Source organism: Schistocerca americana, chromosome 1, assembly GCF_021461395.2.
Source record: "Schistocerca americana isolate TAMUIC-IGC-003095 chromosome 1, iqSchAmer2.1, whole genome shotgun sequence".
Lineage (NCBI taxonomy): Eukaryota > Metazoa > Arthropoda > Insecta > Orthoptera > Acrididae > Schistocerca > Schistocerca americana.
Window position 1 is genome coordinate 668,276,758 of NC_060119.1, and position 25,848 is coordinate 668,302,605.

Here is a 25,848-nt window from a genome sequence, read left to right on the forward strand (position 1 = left end):
TTGCAGTGGCTATGGGTGCTTGGTTTCCGTACAGATTCAGTACAAAAAACTTCGTCATGTCGTTTCGAGTTCAAACATGTGCTCAGTCACGGGTACACATAAATTACTGGTGACACGATGTTAAGCTTGAAGTTGCCATAAGCGCTTGCCGCTGTTAATCGCGTTGCTTTTAACTGGTTAGTTCAGCACCCAGTTTATGACAAACCACTCGTATCAGGAACGATGTTTGACAGGTATGGGGAAAACCTTTTAAACAGCAAAACACTTCGAACTGGTATAGTACTTCAGGAATCCAGATATTGTCTTATAATCTCTTGTTAATGAAAATACTGAATTTTGCCCAAATATTACTGGAATGACTCTTGTGACACAGTTATTTCAGATTCTAATGAGTGTGGTAGTGATTTTGAAATGTCACTTGTAATAAAATTGAGTTTACAAGCGTTAAGGACTGTTTCATCTTCAATGACGCCATGATGGAACAAAAATCAATTAATGCCACCAATCAACAGTGACTGCTGAACACAACCACTGTGACTACAGAAGTAGTGGATGAAGCAGATCATAATCACGAGATGTACCTCTTAAACTAAACCGGCCGGAACAGGGGCCAAAGTAACACAGTAAGATTCTTAAAATATAATAATGGTAAAGATGTCTGAGAGGAATTTTCTGCAGACATCTACCACTGTGACAAACAATATCCTATGTTACCACAGTTGATGATAAGGGCCATGATTGATGAAGTACCTATGAATATAGTCATTGACACAGGAGCTTCTTTAAACGCTCTATTGGCTAGCTTTTTGTCAGAAGAGTTTGGAGTGCACGAATTTACCAATATTCCCAGTGAGAAATTAGAAGGTCACAGAGGCTTATTCTACAAAATCCCGTAATGTATGGATGCAGACAAGAATGTTAACTACCCAAGGAAAGGTAGTAGAAGAATGCATATGCCTGATTACTCAATGTATAGTAGTATTGGGGATTGAATTTTTCCATATAAGACTTCTATACAGGTCATTCATCCTTCTGGATTCATGAAGCTTTTACCCATATCAAACTACTGAAGCACAAAGGGAATCATGGACTATATTGTGTACAGAATCCGAAACACCTTGTGTATAATCAAGCCATAAAGCAAGAACATTTCCTGTCTGGATAATGCAGGTATTGACTACAGAAGCGGGAGTTCACCAGAAACTACAGGGCCAGGAAAGCCTAAAATCGTCGCAGAAACAACACTTATCGCATCTCATTTTACATTATTCTATAGTATTTGAAGAAGAACCTGGACTTATGAAAGGATACACCTACCATATCAAGGTAAATCGTCACATTTTCTACCATACTTTTACCCTGTTCCCTGGTCCCAACATAGGGCATTGAAATCAAGTATACGATTCAATGGGATGTAACTGATTGGATCAGTATTTACTGCAATTCGCAAAACTAATCAAGACCTTCTGCATACCTACATATTGTTCACTCATGCAGAACTGATGTGTCAACAAAATTAGAAGAAAGACTGGCTGAATATGCTACCCTGACTCCCCAATGAGGACCGTCAGTGGGAAGAAAGGGCTCAGGACGCTCTGATTGATTTAACAGAGAAATCAATGCAGCAAAAGCGATGGTATGATCGGCAACTTGAAAGAGTTCAGTGCCTCCTTGTCACCTACTGTGGTTAATAGATTAATATGCCAATGAACAGTTTCCTATGTAAATCAAAGTTGACAGGGTTTTGGTTAGAGTTTTACCATGGTCTTCCTTGTGACCCACTACTTAATGAAAGACTTGAATTAACTAATTATATCCAAGGATGCACTAGCAACTAATAAGGAAATTTAGCGCTAGATGCAAAGTTAGAATTTTCAACCTTGGGACTTTAAAGAGGATAGCTTACTGCCAGCCAGTACCGGAAACGAAAGCTTCCAATATATAGATAACTAGCAGTTACATAATGACAGTTATTGATACACATTACATACAGGCACAAACATGATTCGCTTGTCAAATGCATGACTAAAATACTAGTTAAATGTTGAATATCTGAAGTGATCAACATTTTTAATATGCCTGATTTCCCTTTTGTGAATATTCAGAGACCACATGTTCGTATACAGAGTGAAAGGACTGTAGTGATCACTGATGGTACTGAGGGGCATAGAGCAGTGGTTAGCGCTGGACTCGTATTCTGGAGGACTACGGGTCGAATCGCGTCCGACCATCCTTATTTATTGTAGGTTTTCCATGATTTCGCTAAATCACTTACAGCAAATGCCAGGATGGTTCCTTCGAAAGGGCATGGTCATTTTTTTTTCTCCATCCGTCCTTAATCCAAGCTTGAACCCTGTCGCTAATGAACTCATCGATGTGACGTTAGACACTAATCTCCTCCTCCCCCCAACACTGATGGTAGCCGGTTCTTTAATCTATTAACCACTGATTACCATGTGGGGCGATATTTTTCTTTGATCTGTTTTTCCAGTACATTTAATGCTAGCATGGCATGAAAATAAAGGGAGTGGAGAGCAGCGGGTGCATGGATGTGAAAGAACAAAAAAGAGCGGACGCCCAGTGGCAATCAGATGTACTGAGTCTACTGATACATAACCTAACAGTAAAAGTGACAGTAGGGTTTAATTTCCTGATACGTTGTCGAGTCGTCTTGCACTTGTAGGAAAGATTTAGTACGATTCATCCGAAAGATGAAGAGGTTGAATTAAAGTTTAGGGATAACGTAGAAGATACGGGAGAAGGAAGGTCTATTGCAAGAGGTTTTGTTGTTGCGGACGACGAGGAGGAAGAGATATCATGAGAAAGCGAAACAGAGTCGGTGAGAGACATGAGCAGTGAGGAGACAGTCATGGAGAGGAAGAAAATTATGGAATTGTACGAACATGTGATTGTATGGCAGATATGACCCGAAATTTAGTCATAGAGATAAATGTGAAGGAGAGAGAAGAGGAATATGAGGATGGTGAAGATTGGGAAGACATGTGGACCAGCAAATCAAAGTATGAGGAGGCGGAACATGCACGGTGAAGTCTGTTAGGACCACGTGGTCCGGCGTTCGACATTTTTAATTTGGGAGAGTTTGTCGATGCACTATTGGATGCACCTGTGGAAGAGGAAGAGATGGGTGAAGATGAATGTATGATAAGGGATCTAAGAGAAGAGCAGACTGCGAGGCTGGGAAGTTCAGTTGTTCTCTTGACGGAAGCACAAAGTGAGGAAGAGGGTAACCAGGAAGGCTTAGACAGTGACAGAGTTACCCTTGGGATAACATGTTGAATGAAAGTCCAGTGTAGAAAAGTAGAATGTATCGAAAGTATTAGGGTGTGTTGGCAATTTTATGAGATATTGTTGTGTCATCTACATTAAATGTGTTGTAGGTTAGATGTCCATGTAACATAGTGAATCTAATGAAATTGTGTGTGTGGTTCAAACATGGATTTTTGAAAATCAAAAGGGGTCAATGCAGAAACTTCAATTCGCCATGGGAGATAAAGTCTTATTAAAATCTAAGAGATGATCAGAGGAAAGTAAATACTTATCTATCAAGTGCTTAATACATTTTGTGGACCATACCATGTATGAAGAATTATACATGTTAATTTTTTGATGGACATCATCTTTACGCCAGTGACTGTTTTAAGTTTTTATTACACTATTGCAATTGCGGCCTTAGGCCATTATCAAGTGCTGATATTATGGCTTTATGCCATGTCAACGTAATGTAAGCTGACGCATTTGTACGTCATTGTCAATACTTTTAAATACACTCGTGACGTTGTTACAGCTTACATTACGTTGACATGGCTTAAAGCCATAATATCAGCACTTGATACTGGCCTTAGGCCGAAATTGCAATGGTGTAATAAAAATTTATAACAGTCACTGGCGTAAAGATGACGTCCTTCAAAAACATTTTTATGACTGTGAATCCCAGCTACAATAAGTTTGAGGCGTAGCGCCGTATACCGATCCTGCCTAGGAGGCAGTTAAGTGGGAGATGTGTCTCAGAGCTGGATAGTGACAGAGATGGTGACGTGAGGCTGGACGCGCACGTAGTTTATGTATCAGCCGATAGAGGACAGTATTGGATAGGGGACTGTGACTTAGTTTCGATTGTGCCCACTAGAGTGCACTAAAGTAATAGAATGTTTTTCATAAACTGTTCTAGTATTTTCATAAAGTGTTATTATGTCTTTTTGTGTATGTAAAATGTTATAAATGTGTTTTAGCAGTATGAATGATACGTGAGTGTGGTTTGAGGTTAAGATGAAGATAATTGTTTAACGAGTTATTGAGTGGGATTTAGTGTGGGAACATTTCGAAGAAGTATGGATGTAGACAAAGGGGATTTTTGTAGAATAGATTTGTAAAGTAAGTTTATGGTAAAGGGAAAGTTAATTCAGGTATAAATAACTTTATGCATAAACAAAACTTCAGCATATTAGATAATCACGTCGGTAAAAAGGGCAGTCGTTAGGTTTACTATTTTGTGATTGGTTATTGATGAAAAACGCGGACTGACGCGGGAGAATGTTCTTTTGCTATTGGCTGCTGAGTAAACTGGCCAATGGTAAAGCAATATCCTTCGCCCGCCTTTCTCTGCTGGTAGAGAAGACTTAGAGGATTCTAGAGGGGAGTCGGAGACTAGCCATGAAACAGTTCGGACGTGTGTAGTAGTAGTAGTTCCGATGGAAATGATAAGTTGCCGGATCTAGCAGTGTTTCATACATCAAACGTGTTGTAAAGTGACGGCATAATTATTCCGATGGGTGTGTAGAAATTTCGGAATTTGTAAGTGAATTTTGTGACGAGAAAAGACATAAATCCGCGTGGCGTATTGAGCAGGTCGGTGGACAAAAACTGTGACTGCATTAGGTACCGACAGACTTAATATTTGGCGAACGTTCTCAATCAAAAGCAATCCGTGTTTTTGTACCTATTACGTTTTCGGTAAATGGAACACAATAAACTTGCTAACGTGAGTGAAAGGGATTGTGAGTGACTGTGTTAAGACTAGCACGGGCTTGGCAGTGATACTTGTTCACCTAAGTTTCAGAATATATTAATTAAGGACAAAATTTCCAGTCTTTCATTTCGTGTGAAAACTTTCTCCCGAAACGTAGATTAGTGACTTTAATTGTGACCTGGTTCACGTCGAAGTACAGTAGGTTTCGCTCGGCTTCCCTACTGATGATCTGCTGAGACAATGTTCACAGGTAGGTGCAGGTTCGTCGTAAAGGGACGGAAGGAACCGCGCCGCCGCAAGTTTATACATGGTAATGTTGAACTGGAGACATTATGAAGCTGCAAGTCGAGTAACACATGGCATATTTCTCATGTCAAGATACTTAAGGATAAAGAAATTCTTAGAAGAACCAGGGGCAGATTAGCCAGTCGCGTGTCAGTTAGAAGAAAGTGTATGTTATGAACAGAAGGTAGTCTGATCCAAGTAAAGATCAATCACAAGATCTTATTAAATATTTTTGTATCGTCATCAGATGGAGTCATGGAAACTTTGTGGAATATGACTAAAGGAGACGCATCAGACAAACATTGAATAAGGTTACAGCAAGGATAATGTGTGTATTTTAGTGGTGATTATTTTCAGTAAACCAGCCGTGAGGTGGCACCGTGCTACAGTTATTGGCAGTTAACTGAGTCAGTCGTAAGGTAGCACTGTGCCGGAAGTATTAGAGATTAATTTAGCCATTGTGAGGATATTTTGCTGTTGATTTGTGTTTCGTGAGCCATTTGAGAGGTAGCAATATACCGATGAATGTTGTTGTGTTAGTGGGCCAGTTGCGGCTTAGCGCAGTGCCTGGGGTACTAGCTGAAAAGCACAAAGACACGTGATTGTACGTGAGGACATGCAAGTCTGGTAAGAGTAGGATGTGACATTTTTTTCTATGTGTTACTGCACTGTTAACAAGATGGATGTCTGAGTTATTGTAGAACACCCATGCCGAAATAAGAGGAAAGGAGATGCGTTATGAGGGATCAGTTTTATGCACCAAAAGGATTACAGAAATGGGGAAGATAAGATAGTATGTGGACCTTATAAGCAATGAAACTCCAAGATGTGGAAATAATGGGAAGACCAAAGCGAGGTAACAAAGCGAGGTTAATGTGATTAAATAATCGTAAGATAAACGAACTATGTTGTGCGGCTTTTCTAACGTGAAAGATAAACAGTTTTATGCTATATTTCATTATAAATTATTTGGGATAACATGTGACAAAGAAATTACAAAGGAAACTGAACAGAAAATGAAAGGTACTGCATCAGAGATGAGATGCGAATGAACAATAAGCTGGATATGGTAATACTGACGGTACGAGTACAGACGGCACAGTAGATGAATAGGCGCAGTATTAAGTTGAGAAATAGCAGGAAACAGTAAGGTGTTTGATTCAGTTTCAGCGGAAAACTCAGGGTCAGTAACACAGTGCATGAATTAAATAATAAGCGTGTGTCAACTAAAATATGAAACAAAATAAAACCCAACAACCCAAACTGTACTTTCTAGCAACATATGAGAACTGTCACATGTTTATTCAAACAAGAAATTTGCAGCACCTTGATTGTGGTTGATTTAGCTGTAAATAAAATCAACGTAAATGATGCAGTTGGATTAAAAGGTTTTTTAAGTGATTATGAGGCATAGAAAGTGAGAGAAAATTTGTAAGAAAATGATATATTGTAATGTATATGAATCAAGTGTAGAAAAAAGAAATACCTTACGATGGAAGGATGTAACGTATTTTTTTTTATTAACTGTCTGTAATGTATTTTATAATCCTGTTCAATGTTGAACGAGGTATGCAGCGAGAAAAGGCACAAGATAGTTAGATAGATAGATAGAGAGAGAGAGAGAGAGAGAGAGAGAGAGAGAGAGAGAGAGCTAGAGGGTGAGCTGGTCTCAGATAAGCATCAGGAGGCATGGCACACGTCAGCCGACGCAGAACGGTGAGCTTGACCACGCCCTGCGATCCGGATAATGAGTCGGCAAACAATACCGTCGCGTGACACACAGGACCATACCACACCACACCGCACAGCGTTCAACTGATCTAAATCTGACACACCAAGGAGCAGCAGAGCAGAAGGGTCGTTTACCTCAGGCCACGAGCTGCCTGACAATTTCTTTTCTACTGTAGGCTGACTCCTCAGCGGGCCAGCTTGGCGTTCTGGTGTCGCTACGCAAAGAATTCTCATTCAGATGGCAACCTGACACACAAAAACAAACAAGCCAGTCGGTGGATAGGCATGTTTATGTGATGTCTACAAGTTGACACTATGCAGAAATTTCATACGGGTTGCCCTTTTAACTCAGTGAACTCATCGTCACTTGGATCATACATACAATTATGAAAAATACCAACAATGAACACCGTGTACTGTGTGTGTGAGAGACAGTTTCCTCGTGACACGGAAAAAACTGTAAACAAAAATGAACGCTATTTGTATGTTGAAACAATTCTAGTTGTCTAGTGAGAAAGGACAATATAATGCATCTCACTGTCAAGTGACAAGTGATCCTCGAACTCCTGAGCAACTGAAAGGACACTACAATATACTTCAAGTTCCATTACACTCATAATGTTATTGAATGACGGAAACATTTACTAAGTGACATAAACTTGTATATAGATATACTAAACAAATCTGATACTGAAAAATTTCAGTGTAAGTAGAGTGTAGTCATAAACAATATAATACCTGATTGAGTGACTATACACTGATGCACGACCAGAAGAAGACAGGAGGAACTTTAGGCTGAGATGAATATAGCGAGCTGGACAGACAATTTCTCGAAACCAATTCCACATTGAAAATCAACATACCAGTGAACATTGATTCGGAACTTCTATTCGTTTTTCTCATTCCTGACTGGTGATAAAAACTATCCCTTGTGACGAACATATCGACAAACCTCGAAACAGTGATAGATTTGTGTGTTAGATTTTTATCTTGAAGGGAGTGAGTGCATGACTTCGTAGTGTTGCATGGGTTGTGAATTTCGTTTCACGGGAACTGGCTTGTACACCTTAATAAGGAACAATAAATAAAGTCAGAAAGATGGAAAATTAATAACAACTCCGTCAAAGGTATAAATGTAACCTCTGACGGTGCTGTTATTAATTTACCACCTTTCAGACTGTATTTATTCTTCCTTATAAAGATCTACAAGCCAGTTCCTGTGAAACAAAATCCACAACTCATGTAACACTACAAAGTCATGCACTCAGTCTCTGCAAGATATGAGTCCAACACACAAATTTATCACTGTTTCGAGGTTTGTCAAATCACTAAATAACTGTAACAAAATTTTACATGAGCCAATAATGTTACGCAATCTTGAGCTTCATGTGGAGGATATGAAGATTGTATGATGCTTTAGTAACTTCTTTTTCTGTGACACTATTTACATGTACACTGATGTGACAAAAGTCGTTCAACAGCGATACGCACATGTACTGATTGCGGCGTATAGGCCACACAAGGAATCAAAGGGCAGTGCAGTGGTGGAGCTATCATTTGTACTCAGTTGATTTAAGTGAATAGGCGACAGGAATCAACAGACTTCGCATGCTGAATGGTAATTGGAGAATACCGAACTTCGGGCTTTACCTCTCACCACGAAAAACTCAGTGGCCGACGGCCTTCACTTAATGACTGAGAGCAGAGGCGTTTGTGAAGAGTTGTCAGCGCTAAGAGATAAGCAACACTGCGCGAAATGACCGCAGTGATCACTTTTGGACGTCCGATCAACGTATCCGCTAGGACAGTGCAGCGAAATTTGGCGCCGATGGACCATGGCAGCAGACAACCGACGCGAGTGCCTGCAGCGCCTGTCCTGGGCACGTGACCATATCGGTTAGACCCTAGACGACTGGAAAAACGTGGCCTGGCTCAAATCGTCCAAATGACTCTAAGCACTATGGGACTTCATATCTGAGGTCATCAGTCCCCTAGACTTAGAACTACTTAAACCTAACTAACCTAAGGACATTACACACACCCATGCCCAAAGCAGGATTCGAACCTGCGACCTTAGCAGCAGCGCCGTCCCGGACTGAAGCGCCTAGAACCGCTCGGCCACAGCGGCCGGCTCGTGGTCTGGGCAGATGAGCCCCGATTTCAGTTGGTAAGAGGTGATGGTAGGCTTCGAGTGTGGCGCAGACCTTACCAAGTCGTGGATCGAAGTTGTCAACAAGGCGCTTTGAAAGCTGGTGGTGTCTCCACAATGATGTGGACTATTTTTCCATGCAACGGACTGAGTCCTCAGGTCCAACTTAACCAGTCATTGACTGTAACTGGTTATGTCCGGGCACTTCATCTGAGCCATTCATGGACCATGACCCACAAACCACCGGGAAATTTTTATGGATGACAATCGCGCTATATGACTACGCCAAAATTGTTCGCGATTGGTTGGAAAAACGATGTGAACAATTTGAGCGATTGATTTGGCAATCCAGATTGACCGACAAGAATCCCATCGAACATTAATGAGACGTAATCGAGAGGTCAGTTCGTGCACAAAATCCTACAGCGGCAACACTTTCGGAAGTACAGATGGCTGTGGGGGCAGCATGGCTCATTAACTCTGCAGAGGACTTACAAGCACCTGCTGAGTCCGTGCCACGTCGAGATGTAGAACTATGGCGGGCAAAAGGAGGCCCGACACCATACTATCTGGTATCCCATGACTGTTGTCACCTCAGTGTAAGCACTTAATTTTTGCTATGCGCACCAACAAACATACGACGAAAATGATTTTGTAATCTGTATACCTAAGCATTTGCATTACATGTATTGTGAAGAACACAATTCATGATGTGACAAACTTTCAGGGACGGTGAAGAACGATAAATACACTCCTGGAAATTGAAATAAGAACACCGTGAATTCATTGTCCCAGGAAGGGGAAACTTTATTGACACATTCCTGGGGTCAGATACATCACATGATCACACTGACAGAACCACAGGCACATAGACACAGGCAACAGAGCATGCACAATGTCGGCACTAGTACAGTGTATATCCACCTTTCGCAGCAATGCAGGCTGCTATTCTCCCATGGAGACGATCGTAGAGATGCTGGATGTAGTCCTGTGGAACGGCTTGCCATGCCATTTCCACCTGGCGCCTCAGTTGGACCAGCGTTCGTGCTGGACGTGCAGACCGCGTGAGACGACGCTTCATCCAGTCCCAAACATGCTCAATGGGGGACAGATCCGGAGATCTTGCAGGCCAGGGTAGTTGACTTACACCTTCTAGAGCACGTTGGGTGGCACGGGATACATGCGGACGTGCATTGTCCTGTTGGAACAGCAAGTTCCCTTGCCGGTCTAGGAATGGTAGAACGATGGGTTCGATGACGGTTTGGATGTACCGTGCACTATTCAGTGTCCCCTCGACGATCACCAGTGGTGTACGGCCAGTGTAGGAGATCGCTCCCCACACCATGATGCCGGGTGTTGGCCCTGTGTGCCTCGGTCGTATGCAGTCCTGATTGTGGCGCTCACCTGCACGGCGCCAAACACGCATACGACCATCATTGGCACCAAGGCAAAAGCGACTCTCATCGCTGAAGACGACACGTCTCCATTCGTCCCTCCATTCACGCCTGTCGCGACACCACTGGAGGCGGGCTGCACGATGTTGGGGCGTGAGCGGAAGACGGCCTAACGGTGTGCGGGACCGTAGCCCAGCTTCATGGAGACGGTTGCGAATGGTCCTCGCCGATACCCCAGGAGCAACAGTGTCCCTAATTTGCCGGGAAGTGGCGGTGCGGTCCCCTACGGCACTGCGTAGGATCCTACGGTCTTGGCGTGCATCCGTGCGTCGCTGCGGTCCGGTCCCAGGTCGACGGGCACGTGCACCTTCCGCCGACCACTGGCGACAACATCGATGTACTGTGGAGACCTCACGGCCCACGTGTTGAGCAATTCGGCGGTACGTCCACCCGGCCTCCCGCATGCCCACTATACGCCCTCGCTCAAAGTCCGTCAACTGCACATACGGTTCACGTCCACGCTGTCGCGGCATGCTACCAGTGTTAAAGACTGCGATGGAGCTCCGTATGCCACGGCAAACTGGCTGACACTGACGGCGGCGGTGCACAAATGCTGAGCAGCTAGCGCCATTCGACGGCCAACACCGCGGTTCCTGGTGTGTCCGCTGTGCCGTGCGTGTGATCATTGCTTGTACAGCCCTCTCGCAGTGTCCGGAGCAAGTATGGTGGGTCTGACATACCGGTGTCAATGTGTTCTTTTTTCCATTTCCAGGAGTGTACATCAATCCAAGGTAAGGGACCCTAGCCCGAAAACAACTAGTCTAAAATTACAAGCAGAAGTCGTCCTGTTGTATACGACAGAGGAATACATGTACCGGTGCTGTTGTTACTAAGACTGTAGCGTGGAAAACTCTCAGACTTGGTGGTGTGGACCAAAACAAGAAAAAAATTATCTAGTAAATGTGTGCTCTAAATGCATACATTAAGAGCCATGAGTAATTGTTCATCTTCGCAATTGTGAACACATCTCTTATATTGAACGAGTCCCCATAGCATTTTAGAGCCAATGTTTAACAGACTTCTTTTTTCTTTAGTTATACTCTGTTACCAACTCTGAAAGTTCCCTATCCTACAATCTTAGCAACAACAGCACCGAAACAAGCATTCCAACGATTTTCTCTTGCCCTTTCCAGAGATGCCATATGATCCCCATCATATTTTACTCTTCCTTAAGGCCAATCTATTTGTCCAAGCATTATAAACAACAGAGCAGAAAATCCCAAATCCACTTTGATTAGATTGGCTACCCTGAGTTGTACAAAAAAGAGAGCGTCATTGACAGATGTATTGCATGGTGTCTAAGCTGCAGCATTCACTATAGGACTTTCAGAGTTTTACATCAGGTTAAAAGAAGCAAGGTAATTTGAAAATTGAATTAATAAACTTATGCTCAATGCGCAAATTATACAATACACAATTTTAAAATGACGTCAGTTACAGTAAATTGTTGCCTGGTAGCCACTAATATATTTTATTCCTAAAATATTTTGACGGTGTTGAGCTCCAGTCATGCAATGTTTTTTTCTTTTCCTTTTTTTTTTTTTTTAAGAGTAAACTGCCTTTTGACTGAGTCTTACTATATTACTATTTTTATCTTCAACGCTATCTAGAATTCGGCTTTAATACCAATATCAAGTACAATAATAAACGTTGTTAGACCATTATTATGACATATCTATCAGCTCAGTAAAAAGCAGGTAACCTAGACTAACACATGTCCTTAAGATGTAAGATATTTTAAAGACATTTATTAGTATCAGTTATCTCATTTTTACTGCCTTAACAGACATGACATAATGATGGTCTAACAACTTTTGGTATTGTACTTGATAATGGCATAAAAGCCGAAATCTAGATAGCATTGGAGATAAATATAGTAACACACAGTCAGATGGCGGTTTACTATTTCGGAAAAGAAAAGTTCGTTTCCGTTTGGCGTTATTGGGAATTCATCATGTTACGGACTGCAGTATATGCAAAATCCTCTTTTACCGTAAAGTGTAAATGTAATATTTGTGAGTTTCTTTTGACGCTATGATATACTTACCGGTCATACTAGTGTTTTAATATTCCGTATTCATGTAATTTAACGGTATTTTTGCTACTTTAGTGATAATTCCTGGTTTGTTTACATGATTCGCAACCATAAATCTCTTTCAGTGGGAGAAATCTTGCTGCTTCTCGGAGATGATTTATCTGATTTGGACCTTGATATTCTGATGTGGAGGAAGATATTGGAACTGCTTAGCAGCGAGACCCTACTACACTGGATATACAGTTATCTCAAGGACTGGCTCTCGATATGTTTGATATCATGGACACGCAAGGCAACGTTTGAGATGATATTCCCTTGGCTTACGGTAGTTCTTTGGTAGCCCAGACCATACAACACATCATTCGTCTCACAAAGTTGAATGCGACACACGATGGTCTCTCCAGTGGAGAATAAATGACATCAAAGACCTATTATGTAATGCTGTTTTCTCTGAGCCTTCAGAAGATGGACTGACGCCTTTGAATATTTCATACCAACAGTCGTCTGCTACCTATTTCCTGTCGCCTGACCTCTGCAAACAGATGCGAGATTATCACCGAACAGCACAGACTGTAATTCAGTATCCCAGTTGACTGTAACTTTACAACATGCAAGTCTCTATAAATTACGCGTGGATATTCGACGTTTCAAGTCAGGTGCAAGTAATCTGTTCCCGAAGGTTCGTGATGACATTTTGTCTGTGGCCAACGTCCAGATTTCAATTGCTGTCATTTGTCTATTCATTAGGCCCAGTCGAACAATCCTATTTTCGTGATACTTTTCAGATGAGGCTGTGCAGATATTTACCTAGTAATCGCAGTAAGGAGGCGTGCAATACAGTATATGTACATTAAAATAGATTTCTAATTAACGCATGTCCAAAATTAGTTGCAAAATAGCCCTCAGTAGCGAAGTGAATATGAAGCCGCATTATCTACATAACTGTTAGTTTCATTAATTATTAACACATCTGAGGCTTTGTGTACCGTGTTTGATGTGAACACCAAATATCTAACTTTTTGTAGAGCATGTAACCTTGATATCTGAATTATTGTTTATGCACCTGTCTTACACTTGCCACAAAAGCCGCGCGGGATTAGCCGAGCGGTCTAGGGCGCTGCAGTCATGGACTGTGCGGCTGATCCCGGCGGAGGTTCGAGACCTCCCTCGGGCATGGCTGTGTGTGTTTTTCCTTAGGATAATTTAGGTTAAGTAGTGTGTAAGCTTAGGGAGTGATGACCTTAGCAGTTAAGTCCCATAAGATTTCACACACATTTGAACATTTTTAGCACAAAATTTTTGGAACAATGTACTGATTGACAGTGCGCATCTCATGACATTTGGATGCATTAAATTAAAACGATCGTAAGCGGAGATTGAAATTTAGTAAGTGACTTTGAAGCCTAACGGGAAATGATTGTGACTTGCAGGATGGTCTTTTCCTATGAGGAGCAACTTAAGTTGAGAACAATAGTAAACTGGTTGCATTTTGTACACTGCTGTGCAGACAATCATAGATTTTGTGGAAAAGGAAAAATATTAAATTCTCCTTCATGTATCTTATGGTATACAACTCTGTAGGAGTGTTAGGGGAATGGTATTGTTCTCTTAAGTTCACTCACGTCTGTCTTAACCAACGAAACTAGGAGAAAATTTACTTCCTTCACCTCTCTACTTCCTTGCACCTCTTTGTTACAGCGGACACCTCGATAACCATTTTCCTGGACAGGGGATAGGGTGAAGAGATGTTCATTATTCCTTTACGTTTTTCGTATTTACTACCTACGAACGTCAGTGTACGGTGAACGTTACGTGCCGTTGAAACCAAACTACATTGGTAGAGCTTTAGGAATACCGAAACTATATTCCTGACATAGACGTCTGGGGTTGATCTGCAGTGTATGATAATCGAATAAAATTTTTCAAGCATTTTATTGGATCACCGGTTTCGACAGAGCCATGCTGTCACTATCGGATTTTAAAGCATAGCATCCGATGATGACAGCATAGCTTTGTCGAAACCGAACAGCCAATGAAAAGCCTTTTGGTAACGTTGAGAATAGTTCCTCAATTAACAGTTCGCAGTATACGGCGTAACACTTGCAAGATATCCCATCTCAGGATGGGGTTGGACAACGGTTGTGGTTCCAATAAAAGAATTAGATACATTAATGACAGTGCTTTTTTTTATAACAATCCTACATGTTATGTCGTCCGAATTTAGAAATAATGAACTAACAGGTACTGATAATCATTGTTTCTTATAATAAGGTAGTTTTAAATAACTAGCAAATCACTTATGTTGAATTTAGGGTACTATTCATTTGATGACGTAAAGATTTACGCGGTACACTGATATCAACAAATGAAAGCCGCAAGAGCGGTCTCGCTATCATGACACTTAGTACGGGAATCTGATTAACAAAAAAAAATTGTAATAACAGTTTAAGCGCAGAGGAAGGCTTGTATAAAAAAATGAACGAGCGTGGATGTCCCATAGTAAATCGATCGATACTGAGGTGAGACAGAACAAATAAAATTAGCTCTACTATGAAGATGTAAAGGAAAAAGAAAATTTTGAGAAGATGCTGATAGAGCTTCGAGAAACGATCTGAGAAATATTATGAACAAATCATGTTCTGGACTCTTTCTTGTAGATGAATAGATTCGAACACATCACAAAGTCACTAAAGTCAACCACTGCTACAGGTTATAAATACAAATGCAAATTGTGCAGTCTCCTTGTGATAATACTGCAAATGCAGCCTGCTGCAATCTAGAGCGTTTTGAATACTTTACAGTCTTCATTGGGCCGTTATGAAGGCATTTCCACACGAAAACGTCTCATAAGGAACGAACATTTTAAGGTAACTGCATTCTACGGTACTTCTGATGTCAGGCATACAGACATGAAAAACCCGATTTCATTTCCGCAAACCGAGGACTGCATTGGCGTGGGCTCAGTTGTGATCTGCCGGAAAACGTACTCCACGAATATAATTCGGTTAAATACACTCTGTGCAAACAAGCGTTACAATATCAAATCATGTTTAAACGATACGCGCAGCACGTAATTAGTTGTCTAACTTTTATGCAATTATGCTGCTGGTAGGCGGTTGGCCGATGCCAGGGTTACTCGTAATTAACCATTCATTTCGATTATTTATTTACTGTAATTAGTTAAAGTACTCGCGCCAGCGTCAAAGCAGTTAACATTTCACGGTGTGCTCGGTAACACGAGACGGGACACAAAATTTTAATACAAATTGTTCGCAGACGCGTTGCGGAAATGAATTTGACGTAGCTAATGTAATGCTGCACGGCATACGCCACGGCTAAATTACTGTTGTGAACTGTGACACCACTCGTAAATTTGTTCGGCGCTAATCGACAGCTGCAGCAATTTCCATATTTTAAGAGATTCTTTTTCTGTCACTGTTACACACATTTCCTTTCGTGTCACAGAACCAATAACTGTCTAGTGACCCACGTACATTGCGTCCTTGCCTTCCGTAATTCCAATGCAACTGTTAATGAAAAATCTGCTGACAGGTGCAGATACCAAATATGAAATGGGCAACAAAACATTTGTTAATAGTGACAGACAGTGTAAAATAAATACACCAATCAGTATCAGTCGTGACGTATGCGCTATCTTTCGTTTCACAAATATTTTCCAGAATTCACGTGTTGATTTATCTTCTAGCACATTAGCCATCGTTGACTAGAAATTCTGTTTCACGACGGTTCACCAACTCGCTAGGTAGCATATTCAAGAATTTCCTTATGCTGACTACTCTGCTGATGTACATGCCGAATTATATTTTTGTATATTATGTACCTCAACATACCTGGTCACTTTCACATTTCCTGAGTGCCTAACCTGTAGTTGTCCGTGGTCTTCAACATTTTCCGCTTTGTATTTTAGTTAAGTCACTATTTTTTTCACTAGTAATGTAATCAATATATATCCCAATATCTCCTCTTACCTATATGTGATGTCTGTTCTTTCGGACATGTCTGAAACAACAAACGCCATTTTGATCTGGAAGTCACTACGCATTAAGACAAAAGGGAATTACAGAGATTAGCTACCAGTAGGCATTGATTTAAATCGATGGGGAAAGTTGAGAACTGGTGTCCGACCGGGGTTCAAAGGTGGGTCTTTTGCGCATATCCCAATGAACAGGCACCAGTTTTACCCAGCAACCATTATGACTTAAGACACGAAGGAATTAACAGACGTTGGCTTGGTGTAGGTATTGATTTAAATCAATGGGGAAAGTTGAAAAGTGGCGCCGAGCTCGAATTCATAAAGGAATCGGCGAAATGCCGCTACTAAACAAAATAACAGACAAGAGGCCCTACACTAGTAGTGTGTGGATAAGATGAGAATTTGGATCTTATGGGAGGCGTGCTAGGATAGTCCGTGCAGCTGCAGTGTCCACTGTATCCGGATGGTCAGCGCATCCCCCTAGTAAGCAGGAGACCCGGGTTCGAGTCCCAATCCGTCACCATTTACAACTTTCTCCATTATTTAAATCACTGTCCAATCGCCGACAAGGTCTGTAATTTCTCTGTGTCTTTTGCTCTTATCTGTTAAAGTGGTTTATATATTTATTTAGTTTTGCCTTGGGCAGCAATGACCATACAGTCAGCCATACAATTATAATTTTCACAATAGAACAATAATGAAAGCGTAAGTACAAAGATAAGTTCTTAATAAAAACACAAAATTACGACCCAGTTTTCCAGCTGGGTTGATTCATATGGGAACTAGATCCTCAGCAACGTATAGTTTAAAACTCTACACCGGTGTCTTTTAAATAGTTCGAGGGCAAATTTTACTCAACAATATCAAACTGGTGAGGCGAAACAGTTAAATTATGGGGAGGGGATAACCCTTAGCTAGCAGTTTCCTGTATAGGTCCGCTTGAGCGGTCGTGCATTTGGTACACGCCAATACGACGTGGTTCAGATGCGCCACTGCTGTTGGGTCCATATCGCAGTGTCCAAAAGCTTTAATTAATATTTAACACGTGTGCGAATGATACAAGTCACATGAATTCAATTAGGCTTTACCGAGGCGAAGTATGGGCGAAACGTTTCGCTGTATAGCCACCAGGTGGCCACCCGTAAGGTGCTGGCGTATGTGCCATTCACAGTTTTAGTAGTGATAGACTTATTTATCGTCAACATGAGAACAGTATAAGGGATCGGTGTTGAGAATAACTGTCCATAAGTAATGCTCCACGTGTCGAGAAGGTCAACAGTTTCTTTATGGCGAATGCCGTGCTGCCGGTTTATCCAGTGGAAGCGGACGTCTATGCCCAATGTCCGCGCTTCAGCTATGGCCTCTAAGATATCCAAGTGTCTGTTAGTCTGTTTATCAAATGACGCATGTAGTACTTTCTGCAGCACACTTTGAGGGTTCGTGAGGATTAGTACTGCCGTGATCGTTTTTGTGCCATAATAAGAAGGTTATTCGGAAAGTAAGATCCGATCGTTTGCGAAGTGGAAACGACAGTGAAAATCAAAAATGCTTTATGTGCAGCAATGTGCTACATCTTGCAACTACTTCTCAACGTAGTCGCCAATATGACTCAGGCGTGCGTCGTAGCGTTGTACCAACTTTCCAATACCCTCGTCATAGCAAGCAGCCGCCTGTGCCTTCCGCCAGTTCTCTACTCTCATCAGCGGTTGGTTGTCTGTGAGAAAATGTTGTCTTCGTAGCCAACGGTTCAAGTGAGCAGAGTTGAACATCAGATGGAGCCAAGTCTGGGCTGTATGGTGGGTGATCAGACAATTCCTATCGAAACGTTGTTCAGATGCGCCACTACTATCCTCGCTGCCCCCGCAATGTGAAGCAGACAATTGTCATGTAGAAAGAAATGCATGACAAGCACATATTTCGGGTTGCATGAAATCAGGATCAACCTCGTAGTGGTGCCCCATACTTGGTGGGAGACACTATTGTCATAGGCATCTTTACGTGCTCACTGAGTCTGTACAACCCCAAATCCTGGGTTTTAACCGCCTGCCACCCTTTTTACTGAAGAGGCCCAGAGTGATTTTAGATTTATTGCAGTACAAGAGAGATTGCACTCCTGCCACCGCTTTTAATGTAGCATTTTCTGTGTTTTATCTGAGCACTACGACTATGTATCTGTTTTTACGGATGGGTCGTAACAAGGGGATTCCGTTTGTTGCTCTGTTGTTTTTCCGGATCGTGTCCTCAAGGTCCGACTGCCTCAGACTTTTACTGTCTTTGATGCAGAATTGTCTGTGATCTTGCGGGCACTGGAGCAGATGAGACTTTCTTCCTGTCCTAAATATCTTGTCTGTTCCGATTCAATTCACTAAGTGCCCTTCACTCATTGCAACGTTTGTATCCAGCAGATAAAATAGTCCAGACCATCCAGGATGCACTCCTCCAACTGCAGGGACTGGGGAAGGTGGTGGCTTTCTGCTGGGTTCCGGGGCATGTCGGCATTGCTGGAAATGAAAGGGCAGATCTCGCAGCCAAGGAAGCGTGTCTCGATCGACACGTGTCTCAGTGTGCTATCCCCCTGCACACACTCACCTCGCTGTTGAGCTCACGAATAATGCGTCGGTGGGAGGATGAGTGGCTAGAAGTGACTGACAATAAGCTCCGTTTAGTCAAGCCCACAACGCGTGTGTGGTGTACTTCCTTTCAGCCCCGTCGACGGGACGAGGTTCTCCTCACTCACCTTCTGATAGGCCACAGCCCAATGAGGCATGGCTTCCTGCACCGTCGAGAGGACCCTCCAATGTGTGGTGCTTGTGGTGTCCAGGACACTGTGCGTCACGTTTTATTGGATTGCGTTTTATTTTCTGACCATCAGGCCACAGCTGACTTGCCAGCGGACAGGCCATCTCTATTAGGCAACACTCGGACGAATGTGGTTAAAGTTTTAAAGTTCTGTGCCATGTCAAATGTTTTTACAAAGATTTTAGGGAGAGGATCTTAATTTGCTCACTGTGTGACAAGCTCGCCCATATTTTATGTAAGTGGCCAGCCATTGACAATTTCCTGTGGCATTCTTGTTACTACGTTTTCCCTTTTCTTACGTTATACTTTCTTATGCAGCATTTTCCTTCTTTTCTTGCTTTCATTGCGTGTGTGCTTCAGTTTTATTAGGTCTGTCCACATTCGTTCCTTTTAATGTGTGTCAGGGCGCTGATGACCTCAACGTTGCGTGCCCATAAGCCCCAACACACACACACACACACACACACACACACACACACGGGCTCACTGTGCGCTCAGAACTGAAAAATGTAGCTTCACGTGATCGACATGCATGCTAGACACTGCCCAATACATATGTGCAAAGCTTCATCGGTTCAAATGGTTCAAATGGCTCTGAGCACTATGGGACTCAACTGCTGAGGTCATTAGTCCCCTAGAACTTAGAACTACTTAAACCTAACTAACCTAAGGACATCACAAACATCCATGCCCGAGGCAGGATTCGAACCTGCGACCGTAGCGGTCTTGCGGTTCCAGACTGCAGCGCCATTAACCGCACGGCCACTTCGGCCGGCAAAGCTTCATCGGGTTTCCACTGTAGTTTCCATTTCGCGACCTACTGGACATTACTTTCCGAACAGTCCTTGTAAATGGCCTCTCTGATGGTGAATAGCTCCTGTATGTAGATGGACGATTCAGGGGGAATTATGAACATTTTGTAGCTCCCATTAGAGGACCTGAAGAGGGCGTATACCACATCCGCGTTAGTTTTATAGTCACCAGTATAGATGAATGAGCACTGTGGCCATCGTCGTGTAAGGAGATGCTGTAGGTCGAGATTGATGGTCGTTCACGCTCTGAAATCGGACGGGTGGTACGAAAAATGGATTAGACTAAAGAAAATACCAATGGAAGACCGAAAGCAAGAGAGTTTCTGCCTTGTACAACTTTTGATGAGAGATGCCACCATTTCTCATAGCTGCGGACAAGTTGCTGCTGTTTGGAATCGAGGATGGGATCTGGCTTCTCGAACTGTAGTATCGGTTGGTCACAGCTTAGCAGTGTCAAAGTATTTCACAGTTAAATACAGGGCATATGTACAGCCACTTCGGTTGCACAAAAATTTTGTCACGCCATGGTTTACATGTAGTCCACGTAACTTTTTATTCTGATGAAGGTTGCCCAAGTGCAATCGAAACCGCGGTCAATCTACAAAATTTTGTGAAATCGAAGTGGCCATTTATTCGTCCTGTAATTAAATAGCGTACGGTTGCTGGATAACAGGCAATAAAATATTAAGAAAATATTCACAGTTCTTTTTCAGGTTTGCCTCCAGAGTTCTGAAGCGTAATGTCAGTAGTTGGTGTCCTGTCATATTTTCTGTGAATGTTCTGTAAAAATTTCGTGTATTGTCTTTGTTGAAGTCCTCTTCTGTCTCTTTCAGTCTATTGTTTACGGAACCTCTTTCTTCTTCATGGATTATTTTCGAAGTGGTCCTCTGTGTCCTGTTGAATCAGTCCCATTTCTCGTATGTTCTATGACTGTTAAATTTTTTCCAGACTTGTATTCTGTCTTCTACGGCTATCTCACATGTCACGTTTCCTTTTTCTTGGTGGTTGCCCTAATTTTATCATTTGCTTAATTTTTTCTGACAGTTCTATCCAGTTGTTACTGTCGATTTTCTCAATTTTTTCTATTATTTCTTTACTGCTTGATTGTGTGTATTCTGGGTGTGTTCGGAGATTTCTGCTGGTTATCTTTATTTGTCCACTGGGTATCAGTTAAACTTTAATTTGGATTAGGTGGCGACAGGATTCGAAAAATCCTTTTCTTACATTCTTATATTGCTCTGATTTCTTTCTTTCCAAATTTGCAGTTTATGGTGTGATTTATGAAATTGCGTAAACATGATTAGAGGTCGAATTCCTGTAAAAGTTTATCATTTTCTCTCCATTTTGGATTTCCGCTGATGGGGCATGTGTTTACCTGTTGTGTCTGAATTTTCTTTCCCTGTCTAATTGGGTATTAAAATCTCCTAGTAAAGCTTTCACGTTCTTCATGGTGATTTTGCTGGTTGTTTCCTCAAGTTCCCAAAACTCTTCTATCATCTGTCGGTTTTTCGTGTTGTAGTTGTTTGTGGTTGCATGTACACTGATTAGTGTATAGGCTTTGTTTGCAGATTTTATCGTGAGTGTTGATACTTTTTATGGTTTTGAAGTGAAACCTATTACGGAGTCCAGTATTGATTTGTGTACGACAAAGCCTGTTCGATAAATTTTGAGATTTCTTCCTGATATAGTTACGGCTGGCTTCCCCTTGTGTATTCTATAGCTTTCCGAGTCTGGTAACACAGGAAACACGATTGTCGGATTAGAACCAGATAATCGTGCTTCCCGTGTAGCCAGAATTTTATTATTGAATTTAACCATGATGTTTGTCATTTGTTTCAGTTTACATGGTTTCATTGGTGTGTACGTGTTGAGCACTCCAATGTAAAAAATTCTCTTTGTTTTGAGGGTTTCTGAGGATCTCCGCTTCTTATCTTCATGACACGCCTGATCACCTGGTCTTACTGACTGGGGTCCACTGTAACTGAATCTTTTCCATTGTTCTGGGGTCCATGGTACCGGAATCTTTCCCATAGTTCTGTCGTGATTACTAGTTTGTGTTGAGTTTTAGTGGTGAAATACCAAAGGATCTCACGTAATTTCGATTGGAGTTTTGAGTCCCAGAAGATTTAATTCCAACCGAGATCATAGAGTCAACTGACGCTGACCAGCGTACTTGTGGCTACGACACAGACGTGTCTAGACTTTGGGGTTTAGCTTGTAACACTAGGCAGGGGTCCTTATAGGAAGCTACCATCCGGAGCCAGATGGACCCAGGTTTTCTTTAATGAAGTTGTTACTGCACAATGCGAGGTCCTGTTATCCTGGCCACGGAAGTATATCGTACGGCAGCCGAGCAAAAGTAAAAGTGGCACCGGGTGGTAAGCTGTATCAATTTGTTAGTTGGATAAGGTTTGATGACATTGCCACAAGCGCCCAAAAATCAAGCAATAAAGCAGTCAGATACCAGTTCATTAGGAACGTTATGTCAGTGTGAAACGTCCCCTTAGAAAAATTAGTGAATTACAGTGCTGGTAAACCCCTTACGTTATTTGATTTTCAAACAGCTGAGCAGAACTGAACGTACTCAGACATTTCGCTCTTTACCTATTCTGATCAACACTAAACTGACACACAATATTTTTAGCGCATCTGACTTTTAATAATCCCTACAAAAGAATGGACCTGACTAACAATAACCTATACCTTTCATGAATCACTTACCTCACAAATATCTTCATTGCTCGATCTACTGCAATACAGCGAGCGCCAATACTGCCAGCTAAATAAAAGATTCTAACTACTGAAGTCAGTAACTACTGATAGGCATAGTTAGCAAATGAAAGATTTTGATAAAGAGCAAACAATGTATTTACCTTAATAGTGTTCAAAAGTCATAATATATATATATATATATCAGTTCATGACATCCAGTCTTACCGTCTCTGATGGACACACGTCCAGATCATCCGCTCTGAAAACTCCGCCATGTCTCTCCCCACATCCACCACTGCTGACGGCTCATCTCCAACTGCGCAACGCTACGCGCTGTTAACAGCCAACTGCCCAACACTACAATAGTGACTATTTCAACAATGTCCACCAACCACAGACTGCACACAGCACAGCCAGTGATTTTCATACAGAGCGCTAGGTGACGTTCCCAACATAAAAACCCAAACAGCCTACGTACAAGTGTCCATTGCGAGAAATGCATTATTGATAAAAGTAATTCTGTCGTTACCAAAACCCTATCGCGTCCGCGGGAGCAAGTCCTGAATTGCTAACCACCATTCTAAGCGGGGCTTGTGATGTGCCGTTTAAGTCGGCTGCAAGCCAGCCTGCTTTGTGCTACCTCACGCGAACGTTCTTCGTACCACCTGGGAACCGGCTGTTGGCCAGTGCTGGTTATCATCCTCTTCTGTGGAACAGAATGTCATACCGCTGCACTGATAAGATTCTTAAAAATAATGTACCTCGTCTACAAATGCTGTGCATCCATCATTTCGACATGCAGGGACCAATCTGCCTTCATGGCGTTCCATTTGTGAGGCGGCCTGTAGACCGTGATAGGTGTCAGAGTGAATGTTGATATAAGAAGAGCGTAGTCGTTAGATCCTGTATGATAGGGAGTTGTAGTCCATGCAAAAAGCGAAGAAATAGAGGCGAAAACTTCAAATGAACGGCTGAGGTCCTGTGTCCTGGTAGTGGGAGTAACGTAGGAATTCATCGTTGAAAACTTTAAGATTGACCTCGTCGAGGGTATGAAGAATCTCATCAACCAATATCATTAAATGCACAGCCCCACAATCTGTTGTGCGCATCACAATTCCCACAAAATTGGAATGGAGACTCCAACTGCTGCATCACAGCCCACCACTCATGGAGGGGAATATACGACTGCGGCCGGCTGTAATTCGACAAAGTGGATATACGACCGATTGGAGACGTGAGCCTGACCTCTGTCGGTAGAAAGCTTTCAATAGTGTCGTGGGATATCATTACTGGGGTGTGATACAGCATACTGTCGATGAAGAGCGCTACTCCTCCACGACCATCGTCTCTTTTTCAGTATACTTGACATCTTTGAAAGCGGACGATGATATCTGACTGAAAACATGTTTCAGAGCTGGCTGCCACCGCTGTCTTCCACCCCCAAAGCTAATTTTGAGGTGTATCCTTGTTGGCCGTCGCAGATCATGCATTCCATTGGATGATCCTATATCCTGCCACAGCTGATAGATATTAAGATGATGGTTAATAATTGTCGTATAGGCTGTATCTGTAAAGTTCCAGGTTGCTGTGTCGTCACGTCTTCAAGGCGGTGTAGGATAAACCAGATACGTTTTTCGATGACGTACTCGTGGTTATAAAGCAGCATAGATGGTTACTTACCGTTCTCAGGAGGATACCACTTGTGTGGCATAGGGGCTTTGGGGAGATGGTGAGAGGCAGATGATCCTTGAGAAGCTCCGTCGATAGGCTGGTCTGAGAGCGTGTCATTTTGATGGACCTCTCGTGCCGGAGACGGCGCCCTATCCATCTGTTGACTGAAAGTCATTCTGACGATGAACGGGTCCTTGAGGTAGAAAACCCATATGTAGTGGCACGGCGATGGCGGCGGTTTTGTGGAATAGTCTCGCATAGCGAATAGAGGTTGTAGTTCCCTGTACGTTGTAGCTCTTGTTGGTGGAGAAATACCGCCTACGCCGTATCTGTGGCTGGCTGCTGACCAAAGCAGTTTAAGCATATCGGAACCGCCGTCCTGCACGAATCCGTTGGGTCGCCGCGCTTCTGCACTGAGTATGGCTCATGCACTAATGATGAAAACGCCCAATGATGAAAACGCTAGGGGACAGAGTGTACTCAAGATAGCGACATGTGTGGCTACGTTTGTAAACGAAACACTACCATTCAGACAGAAATAAGCATCATTAATTAAGCTTTGAATGATTTTTCATCGTGTAGCGTTTAATGCTTCCGAGAAGGTAAATAGTCTCCATTTCGTGGTCGGTGTGGCCGAGCGGTTCTATGCTCTTCAGTCTGGAAGAGCCATAAGAACCTTTACGTTAAGACGGCTGTGTGCACGAGCAGTGGATCTGGAGGGTTGGGCACAAGCAGGACAAGATGGTGCAGCTGGTCCGGAACCTGGTGAGCACATCCCAGGAGTCAGCTGTCATTATTCTTTAGCGCCTTTGCGTTTTGAGGTTTGTGAAAATTCTCTAGGTTTCCGAATTAGACGTGCGATGGAAAGTGGTGGCGATCAGATACTCAGTACCATTGCGTTGACAAAAATCTTGAAATGCAGATGCTGTGGACTGAGAGCTATTGTTAGGAAGTGTGGTGGAAGGTTCCACCTCTATTGCAAAGACAATGGAAAGGGCACAGTTGCAGTGGTGGTGGTAGCTGTCGGTGCCACATAGGGAAAGCAAGAGCGGGCATCCTTACTGAACAACACATTACTCTTCAGAACGGTCCAGCTAAATAGACATACACTCCTTGCCAGGGGTGGTCAGGGAGCATCCAAGTGATGAAGTGCTGTGGTGGGGCTGCCGATCTCATTCCACGCCAATACTCATGAAACCACGCTCTTGTTTTCATTCTG

General features: G+C 42.5%; 1 protein-coding gene across 1 annotated transcript in view; it reads right to left on the reverse strand.

The window, feature by feature from the left end:
* LOC124588311 (nephrin-like) overlaps positions 1-25,848 on the reverse strand; it is a 178,769-nt gene that overhangs the window by 28,819 nt on the left and 124,102 nt on the right. The gene's annotated exons all lie outside the window — the stretch shown is intronic.